Consider the following 5,817-nt stretch of genomic DNA (forward strand, 5'->3'; position numbering starts at 1 on the left):
TGTAAATATTTGAAAGGAATTTTTTTTTTTTTTTTTTTTCTAAGCAGCAGGCCTCAACAGTGGGCTTAAAATATTCAGGAAAACATGCTGTAAACAGGTGTGCTGTCATCCAGGCTTTGTTGTTTTATGTACAGAGCACAGGCAGAGTAGATTAAGCATCATTCTTAAGGGCCCCAGGATTTTTTGGAACAGTAAATGAGTATTGCCTTCAACTTAAAGTCACAAGCTGTATTAGCCCTTTACAATAGAGATAGGCTGACTCTATTGACTTTGACGCCAGGCATTGACTTCTCTCTAGCTACGAAAGTTCTAGATAACATCTTCTTCTAATATAAGGCTGTTTTGTCTACATTGAAAATCTGTTGTCTGTCACCTTAATCAATTATTATAGCTAGCATTTGCTGCTTCACCTTGCACTTTTACATTACGGAGATGGCTTCTTTCCTTAAGCCTCATGAACCAACCCCTACTAGCTTCAAACTTTCCTTCTGCAGCTTCTTTACCTCTCACAGCCTTCACAGAATTGATGACAGTCAGGGCCTTGCTCTGGATTAGGCTTTTGCTTGAGGGAATGTTGTGACTGGTTTGATCTTCTATCCAGACCACTAAAACTTTCTCCATTCCAGCAATCAGGCTGTGTCGCTTTCTTATCATTCATGTGTTCACCAGAGTAGCACTTTAATTTCCTTCAATAGCTTTTCCTTTGCATTCACAACTTGGCTGTTTGGCACCAGAGGCCTAGCTCTCAGCCTGTCTTGGCTTTCAACATGCCTTCCTCACTGAGCTTAATCATTTCTAACTTTTGATTTAAAGTGAGACATTTAAAATTCTTCCTTTCACTGGAACACTTAGAAGCCATTTTAGGGTTGTCAGTTGGCCTAACTTCAATATTGTTTAGTCTCAGGGAATAGGGAAGCCCAACAAGAAGGAAGAGATGGGGGAACAGCCAGTTGGGGGAACAGCCAGTTGGTGGAACAGTCAGAACACACATAACATTTATCAATTAAGTTCGTTGTCTAGTATAGGCACAGTTCATGGTGTCCCAAAATAATTACCATAGTAACATCAAAGACCACTGACCACATGCCACCATAACAGATATACTAATAATGAAAAAACCTGAAATATTACAAGAATTACCAAAATGTGACACAGATGCGAAGTGAGCACAAGACTTGCTCGCTACAGGATCGCTATAAGCCTTCAATTTGTAAAACTCAAAATATCTGCAAAGTGCAGTAGCAAAGCACAATGAAATGAGATATGTCTGTACTTAGAACTAGGATACATAACAACCTAAAATAAGAATTAGAGCATGGACTGTAAAGTATTAAATTCACTACCTTGTGAGATGATACATTAAATAAAGCAGTATATTTTGGAATATGCCATCCAAAAAATGTAGCAAATAAATAAATAAATATGGTCCAGTAATTTTTCCAAAAAAAAAGCCTCTAGTTCAAATAACTGATTGACAAAGCAATTCTTCTGGAAAATATTTAAAGCACATTAGGTAAAAAAGTCACATACTTTAAACAAACTTTCCTACCTTTCTTTACACAATTATCAGAATATTTGAAGTTTTATCTCTATTTCTTGACTCATCATTACCAAAAATAGAGCATGAGCTCCCAGCTTTGAGTAAAACTGGAAGCTTATCTTCCCAAAGGAATATTTTACCTGTTTGTTTAGGTTCTTTTTCCTCTCTTGTAGCTATAAACTAAAAGGCTTTTTTAGAAATATAGTTTTACCCCATTAAGAAACTAAAAAATATTTTTGACAAAATAAAGTTGGTTGGTTTTTACGATCCATAATAGCTCAAAATTATTGTGAGTTTACTATGTGCTAGTTCGTGGTGCCCCAAATAGTTACAATAGTAACTAAGCAGTTTATGTCTTGTTTACACAACAAAACCATGTTTATTTAGGTCATAAAAAAGGATTTAAAAGGCTGGCTGGTTAGCTAAGTTGGTTAGATCATGGTGCTGATAACAAGGTCTACGGTTTGATCCCTGTACCATCACCAAAAGAAAAAAAAAAAAAAAAGGCTAAAATGAAGTATGTTTAAAACACTGGGAACACTGGGCTCCAGAGCTGGGATGGTGGGGTGCCAAGGGCTTCAGCCACACCCCCTGACATCTGCATTCAGCCTAGCAACAATCAAGCTGCCACTAGCAGCCCCCTGGTCTCCCCTGCCAGAATGAGGGGGATGCCACAGGCCTCAACCGCAGCGGGTACAAGCAGATCACATGGCAAGAGGAAGCGAGAGAGAGAGAGAGAGAGAGAGAGGAGAGGTGCCAGAGAGAGAGGTGTCAGGGTCTTTTTAAACAACGAGCTCTGGTGGGAACTAATAGAGCAAGAACTCACTCATTACTCCACCCCCCACCCCCCAGGGAGAGCATTAATCCATTCATGAGGGATCCACCCCATGACCCAAACAGCTTCCAGCACTGCCACATTGGGGATCAAATTTCCACATGAATTTTGGAGGGGACAACACATCCAAACTCTATCACCCTCCAACTGCTCTGCAACATCTTAGAATGTAAAAAAAATAATATTAATAAATAAATTTTTTTTTAAAAATTGATACAATACCAAAAGAAAAAAATGCTGTCAGTAGTTCCTTGAAGAGGATTTTTTGTTTGTTTGATGGCTGGCCAGTAGGGGGATCCAAACCCTTGACCTTAGTATTATAACACTGCTCTCTAAACGACGGAGCCAACTGGCCATTCCGGCTTGAAGAAGATATCTTGACAGAGATGATTTTAGGGTCATATTCCTTTAAAACATTTTGAAAAACGGCAGTATGTTTATCCTGTGAACAATGCAAAGAGAAGATGTTGGTAACCTGGTTATGACTTAAAGAATAAACCTGGTTTTGTTTTTAGTAGATGAGAGATAGTTACAGTGAGGTATGCCTTAAGGCTTGTGAACAAAGAGAATTATCTAAACTTTATAGGAAAGAAGAAGCCTGTTGTGTGGAATTGCATGCATGATGCCATGAAACATTCCATACTTCAAACTAATTCTCCTTTGTTCTGATTCCATGTTTGCCAAGCAATATTATAATTTGATTTCCCATATACTTCTGCTTATGTGGAGAAAATAAAAGATCATATAACCTATAGGCCCTATGAACATTCTCACTCCATTTCTGATTTTGAATAAGTAGGCATTCTGTTATGTTCAATCTCCTGAGCTTGGTTAATATGAACTCAGTCCTCAGAGATGGGTCAGGTTTTTTTTGTTTGTTTGTTTGTAAAAAGATGACCGGTAAGGGGATCTTAACCCTTGGCTTGGTGTTGTCAGGACCACGCTCAGCCAGTGAGCGAACTGGCCACCCTATATGGGATCCGAACCCATGGCCTTGGTGTTATCAGCACCGCACTCTCCCGAGTGAGCCACGGGCTGGCCCTGATGAGTCAGTTTTTGATGGATCTTTCTCTGAGCATAAGACTGAGCCAAATCATTTCAATAAGGTAATGAAAGATATCCCTGCTGTCAGGGTTCTTGGGAAATCACCTACTAACCTTTTCCCCAGGTGGTATGTGCAAAATCCTTTGCCCTTATTTCCCACACAAATAAGATTTGTTGGAAAGCACTTGGCTTCCTAGTAACCAGTGGCCTCTCCTTCACAAAACTCTAGACAGGCTCCTCTGAGCCACATTTTTCCAACTAGGCCCCATCCTTGGGCCTTGTCCTTAAAAGCCCAGTTGTAGCAAGAATTCACTAAGTTGGTTTAGCCAGAATCCCCACCATCTATATCTGATCACTCTCGATATTTAACCAAATTTCTTTTTTTTTTAAAGATGACCGGTAAGGGGATCTTAACCCTTGACTTGGTGTTGTCAGCACCACGCTCAGCCAGTGAGCGAACCGGCCATCCCTATATGGGATCCGAACCCGGGGCCTTGGTGTTATCAGCACCGCACTCTCCGGAGTGAGCCACGGGCCGGCCCCAATTGGCATATTTTAATTACTTAACACTTAAGGGTTAAAATCTTAAGGGTTTACATCATGTTGTAAGGAGATTGGGGCTGTGGTGATTCGGAGGATCAGGAATTTCCATCTAGAGAATCAAGTTCATCAGGAAATCGGCAAGATGAAGCCCTGTCCTGCTCCCAAGCACCCTTCCACCAAGGGCCTCCTGTGAGGGCAGATGAGCCACCACCCAGAAATTAAGGGAGAAATTGCTAAAAAAGATGACAAGGTGCTGTCATTACTAAAAGATGCGTATGTTGATTCCAGAGACCGTGTCTTTACCATACAGGTAAAAGATGCAGAAACACCTCAAAAGCCAAAGGAATTCAGGTTGCTTTATATAATGAATATTAAGAATATTCCCAAAGGTGAAATTCTGCTGTAGAGGCATTAACACTCTCGATAATAATAAACTTTATCCAGAAACATGGACTACTGAGAAAATAGCACAAGAATACCAGTTAGACCAGAAAGTTGTGAATTCTCTTAAATATTTGTTACTTTTTTTTTTTTTTTTTTAAAAGGAGGACCAGTAAGGGGATCTTAACCCTTAGTTTGGTGTTGTCAGCACCACACTCAGCCAGTGAGCTAACCAGCCATCCCTATATAGAATCCGAACCCACAGCCTTGGTGTTATCAGCACCACACTCTCCCGAGTGAGCCATGGACCGGCCCTTATTTTTTTACTTTTGAAGTCAAAATCTTTCTTCCTAAAGACAAGAAAGCAAAACCAAAATGAAGATGTGGCTGTGCTGGGCAAACGCCCGAGGCAGATGTCTGCCCACCTGCTTCACTAAAACTCTTCTCTCTCTCTCTTCCTCTTTTTCTATAGAAGAACACACAAATAGCAACAAAACTAAAAAGATACATTGGCGGGCATGCGCATTAACNCCAACTGCTCTGCAACATCTTAGAATGTAAAAAAAATAATATTAATAAATAAATTTTTTTTTAAAAATTGATACAATACCAAAAGAAAAAAATGCTGTCAGTAGTTCCTTGAAGAGGATTTTTTGTTTGTTTGATGGCTGGCCAGTAGGGGGATCCAAACCCTTGACCTTAGTATTATAACACTGCTCTCTAAACGACGGAGCCAACTGGCCATTCCGGCTTGAAGAAGATATCTTGACAGAGATGATTTTAGGGTCATATTCCTTTAAAACATTTTGAAAAACGGCAGTATGTTTATCCTGTGAACAATGCAAAGAGAAGATGTTGGTAACCTGGTTATGACTTAAAGAATAAACCTGGTTTTGTTTTTAGTAGATGAGAGATAGTTACAGTGAGGTATGCCTTAAGGCTTGTGAACAAAGAGAATTATCTAAACTTTATAGGAAAGAAGAAGCCTGTTGTGTGGAATTGCATGCATGATGCCATGAAACATTCCATACTTCAAACTAATTCTCCTTTGTTCTGATTCCATGTTTGCCAAGCAATATTATAATTTGATTTCCCATATACTTCTGCTTATGTGGAGAAAATAAAAGATCATATAACCTATAGGCCCTATGAACATTCTCACTCCATTTCTGATTTTGAATAAGTAGGCATTCTGTTATGTTCAATCTCCTGAGCTTGGTTAATATGAACTCAGTCCTCAGAGATGGGTCAGGTTTTTTTTGTTTGTTTGTTTGTAAAAAGATGACCGGTAAGGGGATCTTAACCCTTGGCTTGGTGTTGTCAGGACCACGCTCAGCCAGTGAGCGAACTGGCCACCCTATATGGGATCCGAACCCATGGCCTTGGTGTTATCAGCACCGCACTCTCCCGAGTGAGCCACGGGCTGGCCCTGATGAGTCAGTTTTTGATGGATCTTTCTCTGAGCATAAGACTG

The sequence above is a fragment of the Galeopterus variegatus genome, unplaced genomic scaffold, assembly GCF_000696425.1.
Source record: "Galeopterus variegatus unplaced genomic scaffold, G_variegatus-3.0.2 Scaffold3192, whole genome shotgun sequence".
Taxonomy (NCBI): Eukaryota; Metazoa; Chordata; class Mammalia; order Dermoptera; family Cynocephalidae; genus Galeopterus; species Galeopterus variegatus.